At 42.5% G+C, this 23,803-nt stretch overlaps 1 protein-coding gene across 10 annotated transcripts in view; it reads left to right on the top strand.

Annotated features, from left to right (window-relative positions):
* The window catches only part of PRKAG2 (protein kinase AMP-activated non-catalytic subunit gamma 2), a 329,233-nt gene that overhangs the window by 217,534 nt on the left and 87,896 nt on the right, over window positions 1–23,803 (top strand). The window lies entirely within an intron of this gene.

Here is a 23,803-nt window from a genome sequence, read left to right as displayed (position 1 = left end):
GCACTTGTGATGGAGATGTTTGTCTTGGACCAATGGGAGAGTCATCTTCTATTGGTTTGAAAACTTCTACTGCAAAGGTGTTAGGATGATCAGCGCTTTTCCAATTTCCTTCCACAGCAGTCACTCCCATGCTCCCTGTCTTTTTCTCCTAGGAATTCACTTTTGATTTATTGGAAGCAGAGCCTGAGCTGGGGTTTCAGGAGCAAGTTTGTTTGTTTATTAAGGGAGTGCTCTCGGAAGGAACCTGTAAGAGGGTGAGAGAAAGGAAGAAGAAGCTGAGCAAAGATGTGGTTTCAGATGAGATCCACTCTCAGCCTGTGACAGGAGAGGAGATTGGTGCTGTAAATTGCCCCAGAATTTGCCCTGCCTTGAGGCAAGACAGCTGGATTTTGTGCCCTCACACAAGACAGTCTTTAGTTATAGGATGTCCCAGGACAAGGGAGATGCACCTCCAGCTGAGATGGCTTTGATCACCCAAGAACAATCCTGCTAAAAACGTTGCAGGTGTGAGCCATCAGCAGCAGCTTCTGCAGCAGCTGGGTGCACCAGAGCCCATTAAAATGAATCGAGGACATCTCCTATAGTCTGAATTCTCTATGCTCTTCTTTTGCCAGCTGATTCATGTATCCAGCAGATTTGAGTACTGTCTTGTCTGTTTAATGTTGCTGTAACAATATACCTGAGGCTGGGTAGTTTATAAAGAAAAGAGGTTTAATTGATTCATGATTCTGGGGGCTGGAAAGCTCAAGATGGAGCAGCTGCATCTGATGAAGGCCTCATGCCTCTTCCACTCATGGAAAGCAGAAAGGGAGTAGATGTGTGCAAAGAGATCACCTGGCAAGAGAGAGAAACTGAGGAAGACAGGCACTTTTTAACAACCTGCTCTCAAGGGAACTAATCCATTCCTGTGAGATACCCCTGCAGTAGGGTATTAATCTATTCATGAGGGACCTGCCCCCATGGTCCAAACACCTCCCACTAGGCCCCACCTCTCAACACTGCCACATTGGGGGATCAAATTGCAACATGGGTTTTGACGGGAACAAACCACATCCAAACCATAGCTGATACTACATCAGTTTTTCTATTGCTGCATAGCAATAACCTCCCCAAAACTTAACATAACCACCATTTACTTAACTCACAGTTCTGTGGGTTAGCAATTTGGGTGGGCATTCTTCTGGTCTTGACTGTGCTTATTCATACTACATCTTTGGTCACCTACCAGGTTACTTGGGGACTGGCTGGACCAGAGTGACCTCAGCAGGAACAGCTAGCTTGTCTCAATTCCACATGGTCTCTTTTCCAGCAGGCTAGCCCTAGCTCGTTCAAATGCCTGTGACAGGGTTCCAAGAGAGACAGAAGTATATGCAAGGTCCCTTGAGACCTAGGCTCAGAACAGGCACACGGTAGTTCCTCCTATCCAAGGCAGAATCTGTTTCCTCCTCCCCAGATCTGGGTTGGCCTTGTGATTTGCTTTGGCCAACAAAATGAAGCAGAAGTGGCAGTCACATTACAGAGGGAGTGGATACAGGAAGAAGTGGAGGATTAGGCACACCTCTATCTCTACCAAGACAATCTACCTTATCGCTTGGTTTCAACAGCTAGGTCTGCAGTTGAACATGTGATGTACTAGATAGAATCTGGAGGTTCATTTGGCTATATTTAGATGGTTGACAGCTCTAAGAATAATCTTCCTGTAAAGTAGATTGTTGCGGTTTGCAGCCCCTCAGATACAGACTCTAAGAAGAGATTGGTGTACAGGATGTTTATCAGGAAGTGCTCTCAGGATTGACACCTGTGGGAGAAGGGAAGGCAGGAAGATTGGGCAGAGGGTGAGGTTGTGATGCAATGCAGTCTCAACAAAGGCCTAAGCTAACCCACAGGGAGGAATAAGCTGGGGCGGCTCATCAGAGTTGTCCCAGGTTGGTGCAAAGAAACTGGGCCTTTATACTCTGACACCAGCCAGTCAGTAGATGACAGCTATCCTGGGCAGGGAGCTGACCTTGGGCAAGGCAACTCTCTCCAGCCAAGGGCAATCCTGGCTAATAGTTGAAGGTTGTCAGTTGGCAGGATTCTCAACAGCTGGGGAAATACCCTTCATTTCTGAAAGGGGATCTGGGTAGTGCACCATGGAAAATACATGGGATTTTTCTCCCCTTCATTTTTAAATTTATGATACCAAAATCCTGACAGGAGAAAATAAGGGCTGTCCTATTTCTTCTTATTATATATTTAATATATAACTAAACTAAAGGGAAGGCTGCAGGATGGTTGGTTAGGACTGAATGAAGAAGTTTCATTAGGCCCAGGCAGGGAGGAACTAAGGCCCCTTGCCAACAGCCATCACTAGCTTGCCAGCCATGGGAGGGCATACCATGGAAGTGGATCATCCAACCCCAGTCAAGCCTTCAGATTAAGCAGCCCCAGCAATACCCAACTGAGAGATCTCATGAAAGACCATGAACCAGGACTGTCCAGCTGAACTGGTCATGAATTCCTGACCCATGGAAACCATAAGAGATACTATATTGGTTTGCTGGGGCTATCATAACAGAATACCACAGACTGGGCAGCTTAAACAACAGAATTTGATGTGTCACAGTTCTGGAAGCTGGAAGTCCAAGATCAAGGTGTTGGCAGGTTCGGTTTCTCCTGAGGCCTCTCTCCTTGGCTTACAGAGGCATCATTGTGCTTTCATCCTTGGCATCTCCTCTCCTTCTTTTAAGGACACAAGTCCTATTGGACTAGGGCCAACCCCATGGCCTTACTTAATTACCTCTTTAAAGGCTCTGTCTGCAAATACAGTCACATTGGAGGTTAGGGATCCAGCATATGAATTTCAGGGAAATACATAACACATAAATTCAGTCCATAACAGATCATAAATTATTGTTGTCTTAAGCCACTGAGTTTTGGGTGATTTGTTATGGATCAGTAGAGAACTAATACTTGTTTCATCCAGTGTGAGGGGAGGTAGCATAACTCAGTGAATTGAGCCATGGATAATAAACTCAAGAGCTTTGGGTTGTTTTTAAAAATGGACTGTCTTTTGCCATTCAGTCAATCTCCAAGACCCCTAGTTCTCCTATTATGAAAATTTGGGAGAAGATCACTGACCAGTCTTTCAAGGTTGTTATGTGAAATAATTACCTTTTCTTTCAAAGATAGAAAGGCACTTTAAAATCTATAAACATCTCAAATCCCTTGACATTAAGGAACAGTTAAAGATTTTATATGCACCACTTTGTTCTTATATTCCTGACTGCCATTTTAAATACCCTTACAACCTCATAAGGTCTTGATGTTAAAGCTCTCTGCCCAGAAATGGTAAACTAGCAGCTCTATAGTCTGTGACTCACAACAGATTAGATACTTTAAAAATAGTTTGGAAAAATTTCACGTTGGGTCAAGGAGTAGGAGCTACAGAGAGAACTGATTCTCAGCGGGATTGGTTATCACGAGAGCTGGCGCTTAGACAAGTGCTGCCTGTGTGCTGAAGAGACAGGCAGAGAGTGTCTATTCTCCCAGCTGTCAAAAAAATATTATAATTGGCATTCTTCCTATGTTCCTGCACTGTTGGAATCATGACTCAATGAACAGAAGGAAGGCAGAGAGAGAGACACACACGACTGGGAGCGTGGCCCTTTTTTCTGAGCAGTGGCCGGGGTCTTTGGGATTCTTATTCATTCTGTTCCCCAGGGTAGGTGAGCTCCAAAGAAAAGATGTTGGATCTTTTTAATGTGATAAACTCCCTGCCTGTCGTCTCCCCAGGGACCCATGAGGGGACTCACTTGTTCAGTGGTCATTTCCTATCTGCCTGGCACTGTCCTAGGCACTGAGCACTCACAGACAGTTGAGATCATTCCTGTCTTTGAGAGTCTCCCCAGCAAAAAGGGGGTGCATCCTGTAGAAGCAGAACTCTGGAGATAAAGCCATTGAAGGGTGCATCCTGCCGCTTCACTCACTGGGCAGCAAAATTAACAGATGAAATATCTACTCCTACAGATGCACAGGTCGCATGGCCTTGGATTAGCATCATTTTGGTCACAGGGATGCAAGTGTAGGGTAAAAAATGGAAATGTCCAGTAGTGTATTATTTTGCTGTCTTGGTCGATAGAGTTCTCAAGATAAAATCTGCATCCCTTAACCATGATGATGGTCACTTTAGGATTCATCTTGAATTTTTCCACCCTAGAGAGGCAACCCTGCCTTCACCTGGGTGAGGCCAGGGCTCAAATATTGGTGTTGTAGAGTTGGGATGTTCACTAGAGTGAATCACTGGTAACCTACATATAGCACCTCTATTGGGAGGCAGAATGTACCATGATTATCTTTTTCCTTAACTTGGGCTGGCAATGTCAATAAAGGACATCACCTAGGTATGCAGTAGGCCTTAAATATGTGTATTTCTTGTCTAAGAAACCATCATGATAAAACTGTCACCAATTTCAAAGCCAGGGACAGAAGCCAGTTGCAGAGGGTTGCAAAGTGAGTGTGAGATGACAAAGTATGGGTGAAGGATGTGGACAGCTTTATCAAGAAGCTTGGTGTGAAGAGAAGATGTGAATGAGGGCTTGGCTGGAGGAGGAGGGGGACCCAGGGAGGGAGGGCACCTCTTTTAAAAGGTGAGAGTGACTCGGCATGTTCCTGTGCTAATGGGAAGTTCCTGCACCTTGGATCCCGCTGTACCCGGGCCTCTGTTAAATGGGAATATTGGATTTATCTCACAGGGTTGCTGTGAGGCTCAAATGAGATAATTGTGTAAAGTTACTCCCTCAAAGGCTCAATGGCTAGCAAACACTAAAGCCAAGATTTGAACCAAGGCAGCTGGGCTCCAGAACCCGTGTTCTCAGCATGGTTGTCCGTCACCTCTGGAGAGATCCGAGATTCTCAGCTGATCCAAGGTTGATGCAGCATCTTAGCTCATATACCTGATTAGGGGTTTGGCACATGGTGTCTGTCTCATGGGTCAAGTCTGGCCCATCACCTGGTTTTGTGATTAAAGTTTTATTGGCACACTGCCACGTGCATTCATTTATGTATTGTCCTTGCCATTTTCATGCTGCAACAGCAGAGTGAGTTGCTGCAACAGAGACTATATGGCTCACAAAGCCAAAATATTTCTATCTGGGCTTTTTTCAGAAAGTTTGCCAATCTGTGACTAATCTGTGCCAGAGCTTCCCTTTATACCGCTAGCCAATTGCTTGTTGGAACATCCAGTGCAAAGGGGCAGATTGAGCCTCATCCCCAGAAAGGCAAGGGACAAGCAGTAGTGCTTTGCCTCACTAAAGACATGGAGTGTGTTCCACTGGAGAGGGCAGTGGAATTAGTTATTGGTCTTGCCCTTAAGGAGGACCAGAATGGCCACTAAGCTGGCAAAGTGGGCCAGACGTGGCGGCTTACACCTGTAATCCCAGCAGTCTAGGAGGCCGAGGTGGGCAGATCACTTGAGCCCAGGAGTTCGAGACCAGCCTCAACATGGCAAAACCCCATCTCTATTAAAAATACAAAAAATTAGCTGGGCCGGTGCACGCCTGTAGTCCCAGCTACTTGGGAGGCTGAAATGGGAGAATCATCTGAGCCTGGGAGGTCGAGGCTGCAGTGAGCCATGATTGTGCCTGGGCGAGAGGACTGAGACCCTGTTTGAAAAACAAAAACAAAAAGAAAATGTTGGCCAAGTGGTAAATAATCCAGCAGAGTTAGGACTTGAAGATTATACTCCTCACCTTCAGAGCGTTATAAAATTACACACTCTGCTTTTGGGCTGATTGAGGAGATTTGGAGTAACATAAAGTTAAGGTGGAAGGGTCTTTGTTCTTCCCCTTAACCTCCTTGAGTAAGGAAGGGCTGCACATTTGAAGTGGCACAGACGAACATCATAAACTTGCCCTTGCGTCCCTTGCCGTGGTTTCCAGAGGAGTGACTTTTTCAGACTTGTGTCGTTTTTTTGTTTTGTTTTGTTTTTTAAATTTTGGAAGAGACCAGGGTTTTGCCATGTTGGCCAGGCTGGTCTTGAACTCCTGACCTCAGGTGATCCGCCCACCTCAGCCTCCCAAAGATTCCCAAAGTAATCCCAAATCGAAAGGGATTACATGTGTGAGCCACCGCGCCAAGCCCAGACTTGTGTTTTATGTATTTGTTTGTTTGTTTTTAGAGATAGACTCTCCCTCTGTCACTCATGCTGGAGTACGATCATAGCTCACTGCAGCCTCAAACTCCTGGGCTCAAGCTATCCTGAGTAGCCTCCTAAGTAGCTGGGATTACCAGCACACACCACCATGCCCGACTAATTTTTCTTCTGTTGTTGAAGAGATAGGTTCTCCCTATGTTGCCCGGGCTGGTCTTGAACTTCTGGGCTCAAGCCACCCTCCTTCCTTGGCCTCCCTACGTGCTGGGAGCCACCATGCCCAGCAACAGACTTGCATTTTATGGAATGATTATTCTCATAACAGGCTAGAGGCTGGAATTTATGGGGAAAAGACTAAACCAGAAAACCAGTAAAGTGCTGCAGTAGCCCAGTGAGAGGTGACAAAAGGCTGAATTAAAGCCACAGGAGTGGAGATTTAGAGGAAGGGATTCATTATAAAAGTGCAGCCTGGATATGTGGTGTGTGGGAAGAGGACTCTAGGGGGACTCTCCAGTTTCTGGCATGAAAGGAAGGATAACAGTGTCATTAAATTAGAAAAACACTGGAAGGAGAAGTAGAGCTGGGATGAAACCCAAGTTCCATTTGGGGCACATTTTCTTTCATTTCTTTGGGACATCAAATAGAAATGGCACGGACATGGATTTAGAAGTCTGGTGTGGAGAAGCGGAGGTTAGAAAAAGGATTCTCTTCGTCCATTTTATTTCCTATGCATTAAGTCAACCAAATCAAGACTCAACACTTTCTACCTACATAACAGCCGGTGCAGGGAAGAAAACAAATGTCATTTAATTCTAATAAGGGACACTTCTTTGCCAATAGGGTTGTGTGAAAATGCATTTGGGGGGCTGAACATTAAATGGTGGAAAAATTACTGTACCTATTTATGCATCCTAGACGGGCTTGTCTTGATTTGCATTTAGATGAGAATTCCTTCAGCTCAGAACCGGGACTGTCCCCTAACTCATAAGCACTTAGAAAAGCATTAACTTTAGCTGGCGAGGTATCCTTGGTACAACTGTGACACAAAACCTAATACCAGTGTTCCCTTAATGACTCAGGAGAAAGTAGCTATTGAAATGGTGGAAAAGTTTAGAACAAGCTTCTTTTGCCATCTCTCTGAGAAGGAACGCATGCCCTGTTAATCAATGACCGCCCAGCCTCTCTCACCGTGCTTGAGTAAACCTGTTTCAAAGGGTTGTGTATTTTTTCCACTCTTTTGGAGGCTTCATGCAGGACTCTAAAGCATTATTATTCTAAGTCCTGAGTAAGAATGTCAGCTGCTCATCGTAGCGTGATTACAGACAGAGGTATATTTTATTTTTTTAAAAAATGGAAATTGAAACAGGTGGTTCAATGAAAAGCTTTCTAAGGAACTACACAGATGAAATTCTAATAGGATTTCTACAGCTCTGCCCGTGATTTCCTCTTCACGTGCTGAATCAAAAGCCCTTTGAGAGGCCAAGGTGGGGGGTGGATCACCTGAGGTCAGGAGTTCAAGACCAGCCTGACCAATATGGTGAAACCCCGTCTCTACCAAAAACACAAAAATTAGCCGGGCACAGTGGTGTGTGCCTGTAGTCCCAGCTACTCGGGAGGCTGAGGCAGGAGAATTGCTTGAGGCGGAGGTTGCAGTGAGCCAAGATTGCACCACTGCACTCCAGCCTGGGTGACAGAGCAAGACTCCATCTCAGAAAAACAAAAACAAAAACAAACAAAGACAGTGAAAGGCCCATGGCTAGTTCTTTCACGAATTGGTCAGGCTATTCAATTATGGTGATTCGGTCTGATTAAGCCATTACTTACTTTGCATTTGATTTTTCAAATCACATACATCTGGAGAAGTATTTGGTTCTCTCTTTTAAAAACAACATTCCTGTAAGATGAGGAAGTTCTGGAGATTGGTTACACCACAGTGTGAGCATGCTTAATACTACTGACTGTCTACTGAAAAATGGTTAAGATGGCAAACTATGCTATGTGTATTACACCACAACTCAAACCTTTTAAAAATGACATTCCTCTGATTATAAAAGGAAAAACATAGAAAATTAAAACTTCCTGGAATTCCGCCACTTTGAGACAAATGGATAAATTCCAGTGTCACATTTTTGCCCAACTTTTGTTGTTCCTTTATACACAAATACAGAAATGGACAGATAACAGATGTAGACCCTGCTAGAGACTGTTCAGCAACTTAGCTTTTCACTTAATAGTATAATCAAGTCCCTGTCTTCAATTTACATGGTTTCATTGTTGGAGGAATGTCATTTTTTAAAGTCTTATTTTCATAAAGTCTAGTAGACACACAGTATAAGTATTGCTTTATACAATTCAAATTATAAAGTAAACTACTGGGTCTAATATAGTAAACAACAAATGTTACATATAGCCTGGAGAGCATTTACTGTATACCAAAAGCCACTGGATAGAGATTGTATTGCTATTTGGATAAAAATCGTGCAATTTCAGTAGAATGGCTCATTATGAATCAGATTCTTTTAAGAAACTAAGTATACAGTACTTTAGTACCAGGGAGGCCATAAAAGTTTCTGAGTCATTTGCCTGCCCAAGACTCAGCTGCCGGTTTGAGGAGCTGGGAGGTTGAAAGAAACGAGATTTTCCTTCTTAAGATCTGTCCACGTTCCTGGACTTGAATCTGCCCTTTCACTTTTATTATGTCTAACAATTAAAGATTGATTTGGGGAATCTCTGAATACCAGTCTATGTGTTCACTACTCAGATCTAATAATACTAGCATTGGGATGTGGTATTAATATGGTTTATTCTTTTCCGGAATGTAGGAATGAATTGTGGAAATAATTTTTTTTTGAAACAGGGTCTCACTCTGTCACCCAGGCTGGAGTACAGTGGCATGATCATAGCTCACTGTAACCTCGAACTCCCAGCCTCAAGCAGTCCTCCCGCTTCGGCCTCCTGAGTAGCTGGGACTACTACTACTACGCCTGGCAGAGAAATAATTTTTCATGAGCTGTGAGTGATGTGTTCAGACACAGCTAGTGGGAAAATATATACTTAATTCATTCAGAATTTTTTCTAGTGGAGCCTCCAAGAGGCTATCTATAGCACTCCATGCTGAAATAATCAAAGACATTATCTTCAAACTAAAGCCTTTGTCTTAGCTTAAGAATGTGTGATCCTTTCTGTTCCCAAGACACATGTCTATAGATGGGACTGTGTTTACACTCTGCCTGCCTACTTTTATTCAATCTCACAAATGGGCAATTAAAGGAAAATTCTATTTCTCACCAGGCATTAACTGTATATCACATTTAGTCTACACATTAGTTCCACACGCATCTGTCTGCCCAGTCACCATGTGTGAACCCCTGTGTTAAGATATCTGTGTGGTGTGAGAAGAAAAGCCTCAAGGTCAACACAAATACTGATCCATGCCTTTTTATAAGGTGGTAAAGCAAATACAAAGAGCTTTTAGAACCAGTAGACTCAGAGCATCGTCAGCATTTACCCTGTTAACCTAACTTAAATGGGAGTGGTGTACATGCCATGGACTCCCCTGAACAAAGCAAAGTCAATTTTCTATTTTTCTGAGAAACAGAAGCAGGAGGCAGAAAGAGCAGTAGAGCAGGAATCAATGGCCTGGATAAAACAAACACAAATATTTTTTTAAGTCTGTGCAAAACAAAATCATAAAGACCCAGCTTTTTAAATAAACCATCTAGATCCAATGTCAGAAGATGGAATTGTATTTACAAATATATTTTGTTGAGTGGCTTGAGTGCATAGAAAAAGGTCAAATTTTATTTCTGTTCAAACAGCACTGTAACAAGTTACTATGAATCATGGTTGATTGCTCAGGCACCAGATCCCCTCACTTCTCAAGAAAGTCAGCAAAATCTTCCTGCAGCTCAACACAGTACCAGCAATACTGTACCCATCCATTATATTTCATTCCCTTCCCCTCCAATCTTACTGAATCACATTCTGAGTTGACTCAGCAGATCATCGTCATCAGTAATTAGGAAATTCTTTGCCTCATTTCCATCTTAGTCCTTTAATACAAATGGGCACCAGTCAAATAATAGAAACTGGCTTTTCATTTGTCTACACCAAAAATAACCTGATAGAACGCTTACAATGTGTTCTGCTAGATGCTTAGTGATAGAGCTGTAGATTAGTTTAAAATCATCTTATAACATGTTCTTCATTAATGTGCTTGGGATAAGCCTATTTTGTACTGTTCTGGCGTGTGTTCGCACCCCAATACTGAATTAGATCAGGCACATTTGGTGGCAAATAATTTTTGAAAATGTTATTTTCAGTCTTAAAATAATTTTCAATGGATTTGGCAAATGCATAAGACAACTCTTACTTTATAGGTGCTCTGGGATCTGTGAAATACATTTTTTTTTTTTTTTTTGAGACAGCCTTGCTGTGCCACCCAGGCTGGAGTGCAATGGCGTGATCTTGGCTTACTGCAACCTCTGCCTCCCAGGTTCAAGCGATTCTTCTGCCTCAGCCTCCTGAGTAACTGGGATTACAGGCGCGCGCCACCACGCCTGGCTAATTTTATATTTTTAGTAGAGACAGGGTTTCCCATGTTGGTCAGGCTGGTCTCAAACTCCTGACCTCATGATCCGCCCGCCTCGGCCTCCCAAAGTGCTGGGATTAAAGGCATGAGCCACTGCACCCAGCCCCATTGTTCTTATTTATATATTTATTTATTTATTTTTGAGACAGACTCTTGCTCTGTCACCAGGCTGGAGTACAGTGGCACAATCTCAGCTCACTGCAATCTCCGCCTCCCAGGTTCACGCCATTCTCCTGCCTCAGCCTCCTGAGTAGCTGGGACTACATGCGTGTGCCACCACCGCGCCCGGCTAATTTTTGTATTTTTAGTAGAGATGGGGTTTCACTGTGTTAGCCAGGCTGGTCTCAAACTCCTGACCTCAAGTAATCCACCCGCCTTGGCCTCCCAAAGTGCTGGGATTACAGGCGTGAGCCACTGCTCCTGGCCTCCATCATTCTTTAAACACAATATTGTTTATGTGTCTTACTTTACAAATAAAAACAAACATGTGACACATTTGACTTCTCAAAGTAGGTGGAGCTGCTTTTCTGTCTCATCTTCACAGCCCAAAGCAGTTAGTCTCTTCTGCCTGGTGTCTAGACTACGAAGGTAGGGGCTTGGATACAAACCCAGTTGTTGATGCCTGTTATGGGCCAGCCATACACAAGTTCAGTTCATTCTCACAACAGTCCTGCAAAGAAGATATTATTATCTCCATTTTGCAAGTTAAGAACCAAGGTTTAGAAAAATAAAATCTACTGGAGATTGTGTGACTAGTAAATGATAGAGATAGGATTCAAATTGAGACCTACCTTTGGAATCCACGTTCTTTTCACTTTACCAAATGGCACTCCCCACCCCCAAACCAAGAACAGCATTTATTGCCACCTAGCCTGAGCCAAGACCTATACCAGGCACACAGTAGACATTGGCACGAGGCTTAGAGACTGACACACAGAACAGTCCAGGAGTGAGTCAGTGGCATAGCTGGGACTCAGAGCCAGAACTGTTGAGAGAGGAAAGGTACAAGCTTTGAGCCCAACCTATGTCTTCTTCCATAGGCAATGTTTGCTTTCTTCATTTTATATACACTCTGGTCACATGATTTGACTTTGAGAATATTCTTCAAAATCTTAATTAAAATCAGTTAACAGCTGATGAATAACCCCCCCCCTTTTTTTTTTTTTGAGACAGAGTCTCACTGTGTCACCCAGGCTGGAGTGCAGTGGTGCAATCTCAGCTCACTGCAACCTCCGCCTCCCAGGTTCAAGCCATCCTCCTGTCTTAGCCTCCTGAGTAACTGGGATTCCAGGTGCCTGCCACCATGCCCAGCTAATTTTTGTATTTTTAATAGAGACGGGGTTTCACCATGTTGGCCAGGCTGGTCTCGAACTCCTGACCTCAAGTGATCCTCCTGCTTCGGCCTCCCAAAGTGCTGGAATTACAGGCGTGAGCCACCGAGCCTGGCCTAAATATGCTTTTAAGATTTTACCTTTGCACTTTTGAATTCCACGATGTTACTTAAACTACTGATCCGATACAATCAAGTTACCTTTCATTCTTAAATCAGGAAACAACAACATGAAAAGAGAAAACACATTTTTGATTTATTTACACATGCTACCTAAGACATTGGCATCCCTCTACCTACATCCTAATAAATGGATTCAATCCTTCAAAGGTTTATGTTTAGCTAAATGTATTGTTGGATTAAGATATTTGCATATGGAATAAATCCTGGGGTTTGTTGTTGTTGTTGTTTTGAGATGCAGTCTTGCTCTGTTGCCCAGGCTTGAGGGCAATGGCACAGTCTTGGCTCACTGTAACCTCCACCTCCTGGATTCAAGCGATTCTCCTGCCTCAGCCTCCCGAGTAGCTGGGATTACAGCTGCCCACCACCATGTGAAGCTAATGTTTGTATTTTTAGTAGAGATGGGGTTTCGCCATGTTGGCCACGCTCGTCTCGAACTCCTGACCTCAGGTGATTCGTCCAACCTCAACCTCCCAAAGTGCTGGGATCACAGGCGTGAGCCACCGTGCCCGGCCAAATTCTGGGTTTTCTTATTGTCGCGAAGCATAGTTTGTATTGTCATCCTTTTAAAATTGTTGTTTATTTCCAGTTTTTCTTGACTCATTCATTAGATAACAAATTTATAGTTATCAATGGCTATGATAAATGATTATGTACTTATAATTTTTAAAACTTAACTACAATAAAGCACAATATAGTGCTACTCAGGTTTCAGGTTTAAAAAAATTAGACTGAGTTTTTGTTTACTGACAAAAATTCCAGGGTTTCAAACAGCTGTATTGCTGTTTATAAATTAAGTTTGCCTGTTTGACTTTTACCATGTCACGGAGAAATAACTAAATGAATTTTCACCAGATTTGGGTAGTATGTTTGAGATGGTCTGACTCAAAGTGTAGGCTATGTGGGGTGTGACAATAATTTACTGAGCTCTTACTAAGTGCTGGCACTCTTATAAGTGCTTTCTGTGCAATTAATTCACATATTCCTTACCGCTCTATGAGGTTAGGTGCTGCTACGATCCCATTTTATAGGTGAGGAAACTGAGGCACAAGCAGCTTCATAGATGTTTCATAGCACACAGGACCCTGTGTTTAGATGAGTCCCATCCTTGATTTAATGCTCTGTTGTCATAGTCTGGAAATTCCCAATTTTTGAACAAGGGACCTCTCATTTTCTTTTTGCTCTGGATCTGGCAAATTATGTAGCCAGTCCTGGAGCAATTTAATAAATTGCTCAAGCCAGGGTTAAGCCCAGGTAGTATGTCCAGAATCCATACTCCTTTACCATTGCTAAACTACCCTTGCAAACTGAGTTTTAGTCCTAGAGAGGCTGCCAAGCCACCAAGCAGCTATGGGCTTCTTGCTCAGGATGCTACTTCGCACACAGGTGATTCTGCGTGGGCTGTGTTAGGGTCCAGCAGCAGAGAGATTAAGGAGGGTTCACGATTCTTAGGAGCGATCAGCTCGTATCTAATAGGCTATTTTGAAGAGGAAAATGGAAAAAGCAATGCCGCACAGAGTACTTTTGGGCCGAATACCTTTGAATGGCAGTGCAGGGCTGTCTAGAGATGGCTTACTCTTTCATTTCTCTGATGTGGTGTCCTTCAAGAATACAAAACTATTGCTGCTTCTTTCTGAAAGAATACCCAAGAAATAACAAGTATAAAAATAAAAATATAATGACTTGTTCACATATTTCCTGAGTAATACTTGTCATTTGAGTCCCTCTCCTCAGATTAAATTTGGGAATATTTCGTTTTCAAGAGTGAATTCAACAACAACAACATATCCCAGCTGGGCATGGTGGCTCATGCCTGTAATCCCAGCACTTTGAGAGGCCAAGGTGGGCGGATTACTTGAGGCCAGGATTTCGAGACCAGCCTGGCCAACATGGCGAAACCCTGTCTCTACTAAAAATACAAAAATTAGCCAGGCGTGGTGGCACACGCCTGTAGTCCCAGCTACTTGGGAAGCTGGGGCATGAGAATAGCTTGAATCCAGGAGGTGGAGGTTGCAGCAAGCCGAGATCACACCACTGCACCCCAGCCTGGGCCATAGAGCGAGACTCTGTCTCAAAAAAGAAAAACCCAGCATATCCTTAGCTACTTTGACATTTCTCCTCCTCCTCTACTTTGTCTCCCTTTATGTCTCTGGCACTTTCTCCAATATCACACTGAGCATAGTAAAAGCACAGGAGAAAAATGACAAAAAGGAAGGTGAATTATAGTACACTATATGGTTTGGCTCAGGTATCAGTAGTATTTGCATAGTCGTAATAAGTCAAAACCTTGAATATTGACATAGCAAAAGAATTCATAACTATATGGATAGTGGGAGGAAGGGTTTGGGGGTCAAGGTGAATTTTAGAGTGGTAATCTTGATCGGCATAGGGAAAAAATAGAAATGACTAACATCATGAACCGTATGAGTTAAGGAGGGGAAGCTAGCAATGCTGTTATTGTGTCTGGGGTGCAAGAAGACTGCAGCACAGAAGGCGGGCTGGGGGATGGCTTGCTGCAAGCCTCGTCCTCATCCTTCACTGTGGGACATCCTGTAGACATGTTTCTTTGAAGGCAAAGTTAAATGGAAGAAAGGCTTTCCTGGTTGGCGTGTCTATGATCAGCCGATGAACACTGTATGACTATTTCAAAATGATGGGTTTGTCTGTCCAAAAACAGATAAAGAAAACCCCAGCATCTATAAAACACAAAGAAATTATCCTCATTTTGAAAACACCATGATTTAAAACATCTAAAATAATTATGATAATTTTTAAACAAGTAAAATTATATTGCATATAAGGGTATTTATCAACTTAAGTAGGGTTCAGTCTCTTTTGAGGAATAGAAATTTCACAGATTTCTGTCATTGTGAGTATATGAAAGGATTGGGCTTATCTGCAGCGAGACGTGTACCAAGTCTGTAAGATTTTTGTTTGTTTTGAGATGGAGTCTCGCTCTGTCACTCAGGCTGGAGTGCAGTGACACAATCTCAGCTCACTGCAACCTCCAGCTCCAGGGTTCAAGTGATTCTCCTGCCTCAGCCTCCCGAGTAGCTGGGGATTACAGGCATCCGTCACCATGCTTGGCTAATTTTTTGTATTTCTAGTAGAGACTCGGTTTCACCATGCTGGCCAGGCTGATCTCGAACTCCTAACCTCAGGTGATCGGCCCGCCTCAGGCTCACAAAGTGCTGGAATTAGAGGCATGAGCCACTGCACCCAGCCCCAAGTCTGTAAGATGTTAAAAAAGAATTTTCAACCTATTCCTGTTTGCTTCTCTGTTGCATTTCCAACCCATGATTCGGATTCTGGTAGCCTGAGGTTATCCAGGTTGTCGTATCGGTGGGTGGGAATAACTAAATTATGTACATTTTGTTAATTATCCAGAACTCATAAGGACGAATTTTTTCCTGTTTTTGATCTAAAGGGGACTGAAGCTATATTAATCAGCACTAGAATAGTCTAAAACCCCTTGCACTTTAAAATATGTATGTGGTAAAGTATTTAGGCAAAAAGCTAATGTTTTTTTTAACAAGCAAATTCAATGATAATTTTTTCACATTGAAAACACTACTAATGATGTGGTTGAGATAAAGGGAACAGGACCTCTTGGTTTATAAAAGGTAGTAGAAATTTGGATTATAGCTGTACTAGGCTCTACTATGATGATTAAAGTTTTTTCTGTTCATAATCAAAGTGAGATTTCCATTTCAGTAAAAATGGAAAGAAGTGCCTACCTAACACAATTCTAAGGCATTAAGTTCAGAGAAAAGGAGGAAAAGGATATTTCCTTTAGCTTTTATTAGCGCCTGAGTTATTTCTGAGCTTGAGGTCTTCCTGTACGGCAGTTCAGTAGTTATCAAATCAGTTGGTCTCAGGACCCCTGTGTACTCATAATTATTGAGACCCAAACAAGCCAGGTGTGGTGGCTCACATCTATAATCCTGACACTCTGGGAGGCTGAGGCAGGCGGATCGCTTGAGTCCAGGAGTTCAGGACCAGCCTGGACAACATGGTGAAAGCCCATCTCTACAAAAAAATTAGCCAGGTGTGGTGGCTCACATCTGTAGTCCCAGCCACTCATGAGGAGGACCACTTGAGCCTGGGAATGAAGAGGTTTCAGTGAGCCCTGATCATGCCATTGCATTCTAGCCTGGGTGACCCCAGCTCAAAAAGAAAAACCCAATGGGCTTTTTTGGATATTGGGTTCCATCTACTAATATTTACCATATTATGTGCCTGCTTTGACAGCACATATACTAAAACTGGAATGATACAGAGAATATTAGCAAAACAAAAAAAGAAAAAAGAAAGAATTTACCATATTATAAATTAAAACTGTTTTTAAATATTAATTTATCTGAAACGATCAATAATAAATTCATTACATATTAGCATAAATACATCTTTGTGAAAAAGAACTCCTTTTACATTGCTGCAAAGCTTTTTAATGTCTGGGTTAGAAGAATTTGGTGGAATTCTCAGATCTGCTTCAGCACCCAGTCTGTTGCCATATGTTGTTTTAGTTGAAGTACATGAAGAAAATCGAGCCTCAGACAGATAGGCAGTTGGAAAAAAAGAAAGGAGTGTATTGGTTACCTCTTCAGATAATTGTGGATAGCCTTCTTGACAAGTGGTAGGGTTTTTTAAATATTTAACTGCTAAATAAAAATTGTATATAATTATGGGGGTACACTGTGATGCTATGATATGTGTATACAATACAGAATGATTAAACCAAGCTAATTAACGTATCTGTCACCTCACATACCTATCATTTCTTTGTGGTGAGAACACTTAAAATCTACACTTAGCAGTTTTTATTATTCACGATAGTCACAGTGTTGTGCAATCCATCAGAACTTATTCCTCCCATGAAACTGAAACTTTGTACACTTTGGCCAACCTCCTGCCTTTCCCCATCCACCCCCACCCCCAGTCTCAGTCTCTGGAATCTCCATTCTACTCGCTGCCTTTGTGAGTTTCATTGTTTATAATATACAAGTGAGCTCATGCAGTATTTGTCTTTCTGTGCTTGGCTTATTTCACTTAGCATGATGTCATCTGTGACAACATGGATGAACCGAGAGGACAAGTGGTAGTTTCTTGAAGGTTAGCTGCAATGTGTAATCTGACACCATATCACTGAACTTTTCGGAGCCTACTTACTAGAGTCTATTATGTTAGAATCTGTCCATCTATCTTGCATTTTTGGTTTTCTGTTTGTTTTTAGGTGGAGTCTCGCTCGGTAGCCTAGGCTAGAGTGCAGTGGTGCAATCTCAGCTCACTGCAACCTCCACCTCCCAGGTTCAAGAGATTCTCCCACCTCAGCCTCCCGAATAGCTGGGATTACAGGCACCCGCCACCAAGCCCAGCTAATTTTTGTATTTTTAGTAGAGATGGGGTTTCACTATGTTGGCCAGGCTGGTCTCGAACTGCTGACCTCAAGTGATCTGCCCACCTTGGCCTCCCAAAGTGCTGGGATTACAGGCATGAGCCACCGTGCCCAGCCCTATCTTGTATTTCGAATGGATCTTTCACCCATGCATGATTTTATAATACCATGCATTAGTCATCTGGAAAATATTGGATCACTGACTAATGCAGATCTTCCAAATAGGAACACATTTTGTTACACAATAACTAAAAAGCATTTCTTAATAACACCACTGATCTCCCCAGAGAAATCTCTAAGTATGGGGAAATTGTCAAGCTCATTGTGGCAGACACAAGGTTTCCAAAATTCTAATTTTTGCTTGAAAACTCAAACTTTATCATTGACAACAAATATGTCAGTTGTTTTCCTTGCAGTGACAGGCTCAGTTTATTCATTTTGAAAAAAACTGTCTACCAAATACCCAGGTCCAAATAACTACAATTTTTCAGGGTTTTAAAAGCAGCTCAATTGCACATGTTTTCCTCAAGAACATCATCATATTTGCAATGGAAATGTTTTATGTGCACCTCTCATTTCATCACACAGAATATTAAAAAGACATATACTCAAGAGCTGAGATTTAATAAAATGAATAAATGTATGGCATTATCAAAGACCTTCTAAAGTGACACTGGCCTTCTCCCCTGGAGTAGGAGGTTGTCACAGTTTGCCACTGCCTTGTTGATATGAATTAAGGCACCAGAATTTGCCATGGTGCTGACATTGATGGGGAAAAGCAATGGTGGGTAAAAAGCAAATAACACCTTAGTGTTGGCACAAAAAGTTTCCACCTGTAGACTCCCTGAAAAGGTTTCATGGACCCTCAGGAGCCCTCTGGCCAGTTTTCAAACTGCTAGTGTAGCATGTCAGCGTATGTCACTGTTGTCAAGCATTATTGTCATCCACAGATCTTTAGGAACACAGCGACAGGAACTGCTGAGTTTGGTAGAATTTAGGACCATAACCCCTTCCCCTGCTCTGGTTCCAATCTTAACATGCAAACCACTCCCTAGAGGTAAAGTTTGCTTAATTGCCCGCTTCTCAGCAGAAAAATCATTAACCATTACCATTTTTCTTCTAAAAAATTTTTTTTTTGAGACTGGGTTTCGCTATCACCCAGGCCCACTTCTCAGCAGGAAAATAGTCAACCATTACCATTTTTCTCTTAAACTTTTTTTTTTAGACAGGGTCTCACTCTGTCACTCAGGCTGGAGTGCAGTGATGTGATCACGGCTGACTGCAGCCTCCACCTCCCAGGCAATCCTCCTGCCTCAGGCTCCTGAGTAGCTGGGACTACAGGCGCGTGCCACCATGTCCTGCTAAATTTTTTTTTTTTTTAATTTTTGCTGTTTAAATAGAAAATAGAAATGCCAAGTAGTCATTACGCTTTGCAACACATACAGGGGTGTGTGTTTGGGGGTTGGGGGGGGACATTTCCTCCAGATATGTAGAATTAGATACCTGCATATCCCTTTAGAAAGCACGGTGTGAGTCCATTCTCTCATTGCTATAAATACCCGAGACTGGGTAATTTATAAAGAAAAGAGGTTTAACTGGCTCACAGTTCCGCAGGCTGTACGGGAAGCATGATGCTGGTATCCACTCAGCTTCTCTGGAGGCTTCAGTAAAAGTATAATCATGGCAGAAGGTGAAGGGGTCGCACACACCTCACGTGGCGGGAGCAGGAGCAAGAAGGAGGGGAGGCGCTGCATGCTTTTGAACAGCCAGCTCTCATGAAAATTCACTCACTATCACGAGGACAGCACTGAGGGGATGGTGCTAAACCATTCATGAGAAACCGCCCCCGTGATCCAATCACCTCCTACCAGCCCCACATCCAACACTGGAGATTACAACTGGGCATGAGATTTAGGTGGGGACACAGATCCAAACCATATCAAGCACAACCAACATGACAAAAGTTGGTACACACTAATTTTTCACCGTTATTACTTGCAACTTAAAAATGCAGTCTTGGCCAGGCACGGTGGTTCACACCTGTAATCCCAGCACTTTGGGAAGCCAAGGTGGGCAGATCACTTGAGATCAGGAGTTCGAGACCAGCCTGGACGGCATGGTGAAACCCCATCTCTGTTCAACATACACAAATTAGCCAGGTGTGGTGGTGGGCGCCTGTAATCCCAGCTACTCAGGAGGCTGAGGCAGGAGAATCGTTTGAACCTGGGAGGTGGAGGTTGCAGTGAGCCAAGATCACACCACTGTACTCCGATCTGGGCAACAGAATGAGACTCCGTCTCAAAATAAAATAATCATTCCTTCCCTCAGGCCTAACTTAGTACAGATGCTGGCTACTCGCTCTTCGGGTGAAGGGAAATTTGAGCACATTTAGTGACAAGAAGATTCCTTTAACTCATATCCCATATGAATGACTACGTCTTTCAGGCAAGAGGCATCAGAAGATGTACACTCTATTTCTTTATTATCTAGTCTCTGATCATAAAAAGGAAAAAAAAAATCCTGGCCCTCTACTCACATACCTGATTTCTGTTTTTTAAAGAGACAGTGGTCTCACTATGTTGCCTTGGGTTAAAACTCCTGGGTCCCAGCCATCCTCCTGCCTCACCCTCCCACATAGCTGGGACTACAGACATGGACCACTGCACCCAGCCCTCTATTACATTTCATTTTAAAGTAAACTATTATTTTACAGTATTTGACTCATAATTGATTTCATGACCCATGAGTGGGTCACAGTTTACAGTTTTAAAAACACTGGTTTAGATTTTCATTCCCTAAAGCCTGGTTTCTCAGATTCCAATTATAGCAAATGTCTTTGTGTTGCAGCTGCTAGGGTTGCTTGTTAAATCGATGTCTCTTCCCTTTCACCCTTTGAGAAGACACCAGCCCCTCCTAGCAAGGTCTCCGTGCTTTTCCCGGGTGCCCCAGCCCTTCATGCTCACTCCGCTTGTTCTCACACACCAGTTTTCCCAAAGCAGGGGGCGTGAGGACCACGGTGGGATGCAAGATGCTTTCAGGCAGTACAAGGATGAACGTTTTCATAGCGACATTTTTGTATATCATGGAAAAATATATCTGGAACAGCAAAACCTATGATTTCATGGAATTGTTGCCTAAGGGAAGACTTGGGGGTTTAAGTCAATTTAAATAATGGTGTAGGTTGTATGGGGATATGATAGAATGACACCTGTCCAGAGTTTGGGAGGCATAGCTGATGAATCAAAAACCTCTGTCATTCTTCCTCAGCATGATCCACACCACCCACCCCTCCTCTCCACCAAATGACACTGGAAGCTACTCTAGTTACACACCAAAGGTACTTTTTTAGACAGCCTTGTAATAGCTGAAGTTTAACAGATTCATTGCAGCATTTCCCCTTTATTCTTACCTCACACAGGCCCATTCAATCCCTGTTCCCTGACATTCCCAATCTCTTTCCTATTTACTTCCTAATCCACAAAGTTAAAACTGTTTTTATCTCTGCAGTACCTCTGACCTGCTCGCTTAATTTTTACATTCATTGTAAAGATGTCTTCAATGTCCCCGCTGACACCAGGCTCTCCTGCAGCCAACCCTCTCTACTGTATGCAGATATTACGATTTTTTTATATCGCCAAAAACGATTTGAGATATCTACATTCACTTCTTACATGCAATCCTAAGAAATCCAATTCCATTCCTTTCACTCCCAGTGGTCTCCAATCTTTCTTTCACTTCTCTACAAGAATGTTCTACTCTCAGATAAAGACCATCAGCACATCCTGACCTTCAGGCTCTTCCTCTGCCACAGCCGCCACCCGAATGTCCACCTTTCCTTGCTCCCTTCAAAATCTGCCTCTGCACATCTCTGTAGGAAGCCTTCCTCTCAAAGATTTCCTTAGCATTTGTGCCCACTATGCAGTTGCTATAGCTTTTTATTATTTAAATTACTTTGTAATTTTCTACAGTGTGACATATGCAGAAATCTGATTTCCCCAATTATAACTGTCACCTAATTAAAATATAACCTTCTGAGGGCCGGGCCTGTATCTCATTGAATACCCAAATGTTACCTAGGCTGTTTCTGGCTGCAAAGCAGCAGAGAACTCCAACTCAAACTGGCTTGAAGGATAAGGACATCTATTGTATCATCTATACAGGTACAGAAGCAGGCTAGGCCCCAGGCAAGGTGAGACACAGCCCTGCTCAATGCTGTCACCTAGGACCCACGTTCTTCTCTCTCTCTGCAATGGCTTCATCTGAAGGCTGTTTCTCAATAGCAGTCAGGGATGCATGCTTACTTGTGGCAAGAACAGGTGATGGACAGTGCTGTGCACACATGCATGTGGGGCCTGGCTCTCTCCAACCCTGAGTCCTCCCTGGTAGCCCAGGGTAGCTTGAGAGCTTGTCACTATCATTAAAGCATATATACTGCAACAGCATTTGGGTTATTCTAGGAAGGAAGGTAGAGGAAGAGGAATGGATGCCAAGTAGGCAGCCATGAGTACCTGCTCCAGCTGGCTCCAGTGTGCACACGTCAAATGGTGGATACCACTACTGAGGTTATGCAAGTGAGCTGAAAGCAGCAAATATCCATCTATCCATGTGTAATATGACATAGGTAGTCTGTAATATTACATATATTTGTAACATATAGTACATATTTTATATGTATGAGCCAAGGAATAATTAAAATGATACATTTAGATAAGAATCAGAGTTATGTATAATACACTGAACACATAGCTAAAATTATACAGTATCGGGGAACTGCAAAATAATTTAAGAGGCACTAGATGATGTGATTACTTATGCAGAAAAATCCTAAGAAATCTACAAAATTACCACTAGAACTTGCAAGTGAATTTAGCAAAGTCACAGGATACAAGGTTAATGTATAAAAATCTGCTGTATTTTTATGTGCTAACAGCAAACAATTGGGAAATGAAATTTTATAAGCAATTTCATTTATGAGAGCATCAAAAAATAAATACGTAGGAATAAATTTAACAAAAGATATGTAAGACCTCTATGGTGAAAACTACAAAAGATTGCTGAGAGAAATCAAAGGACTAAACAAATGGAAAGATATGCCATGGTCATGGATTGGAACACTTAATACTGTTGTCATTTCTTCCCAAATTGATCTGTAGATCAAATGCAGTCCCAGCCAAGATTCCAGTAGGTTTTATTTTTAATTCTGGAATGTATATAGAAACATAAGGAACTTAAAGGACTCACAATCATTTTTAAAATGAAGAACAAAGTTGGAGAATGTCCACTACCTGATTTTAAGGCCTATTATAGAGCTACAGTAATCAAAACAGTGTGATCATGATGAAAGTATAGATATAAATCAATGAACAAAATAGAGAATCCAGAAATAGATCCCCATATATGGTCAATTGATTTTAAATAAAGGTACCAAGGGAATCCAGTGAGGCAGTAAAATCTTTTCAACAAGCAGTGTGGAACAATTGGATTTCAGCATGGAAAATATGAACCTCAACCCTTGCCACACATCATAATTTAAAAATTAAATCAAAATGGATCCTAGGCCTAATGTAAAAGGAAAATGTAAAACTTCTAGAAGGAAACATTTGAGACAATCCTCACAACCTTGGAAGGAGGGGAGGCAAAGATTTCTTAACTAGGACAGAAAAAGCATGAGTCATAATATAATAAATAGGATCTTATCAAAATTAAAAACTTGCTCTTTGAAAGACATGATTAGGAATATGAAAAGGCAAGCCACGGAAGGGGAGAAAATATTCACTATTCACAGTACATGTATCTGACAAAGGACTTACATCCTAAATGCATTTTTTAAAACCCATTGTATTATCTAGTTGTGTAACAGGTTACCACAAACTTAGTGGCTGAAATCATGCATTGATTATCTCATAGTTTCTGTAGGTCAGAAGTTCAGGTACAGCTTAGTTGAGTCCTCTGCTTCAGGCTTTTTTGTGAAGCTTGCAATCAAGATGTTGGCTAGGACCAGGGTCTCATCCGAAGGCTCAGCTGGGGAAGGATCCATTTCCAAGCTCATGTGGTTAGTGGCAGTGTTCAGTTCCTTGCAAGCTGTTGGACTGAGAGCCTTAGTTCATTGACATGGGCCTCTCCCACATGGCAACTTGCTTCACCAAAGCCAGAAAGATAGTGATCTGCTAGAAAGAC

This window comes from Pongo pygmaeus, chromosome 6, assembly GCF_028885625.2.
Source record: "Pongo pygmaeus isolate AG05252 chromosome 6, NHGRI_mPonPyg2-v2.0_pri, whole genome shotgun sequence".
Lineage (NCBI taxonomy): Eukaryota > Metazoa > Chordata > Mammalia > Primates > Hominidae > Pongo > Pongo pygmaeus.
Note: the sequence above shows the minus strand (reverse complement) of the source record. Positions and strands in the feature narration are given on the sequence as shown.